This window comes from Apodemus sylvaticus, chromosome 21 (genome assembly GCF_947179515.1).
Source record: "Apodemus sylvaticus chromosome 21, mApoSyl1.1, whole genome shotgun sequence".
Taxonomy (NCBI): Eukaryota; Metazoa; Chordata; class Mammalia; order Rodentia; family Muridae; genus Apodemus; species Apodemus sylvaticus.
In genome coordinates, this window is record NC_067492.1 from 34,342,852 (window position 1) to 34,343,359 (window position 508).

Genomic DNA, 508 nt, shown 5'->3' on the forward strand with positions numbered 1-508 from the left:
GGTCTCAGTAAGTTTTTGAAGGAACTTTTGGTTTTGGTTTTGGTTTTGAGTTCCGTTGTAGTTTCGGTTTCGGTGTCGGTTTTGGTTTTGGTTTTGGTTTCAGTTTTGGTTTTGGTTTTGAGTTCCGTTTTGGTTTCAGATTCGGTTTTGGTTTTGGTTTTTCAACAAAAGGGTTTCCAGGTGTAACCCTGGTTGTCCTGGAACCCTGTCCCAGCCTCCAGAGTAATGACTTAAAAGGCATCACCCAGTATTACTTGTACATCTTTAAATGACAAATTTAATATACCCAACTCACTCATTTTTAAGCTTTTGGAAAAGCAAAAAATATAAGCAGTAGTGGGTTTTTTTTGTTTTTTGTTTTGGTTTTTTTTTCTTGGGGGGCGGGGTTCGAGACAGGGTTTCTCTGTGTAGCCCTAGCTGTCCTGGAACTCACTCTGTAGACCAGGCTGCCCTTGAACTCAGAAATCCGCCTGCCTCTGCCTCCCAGAGTACTGGGATTGCAGGCGTG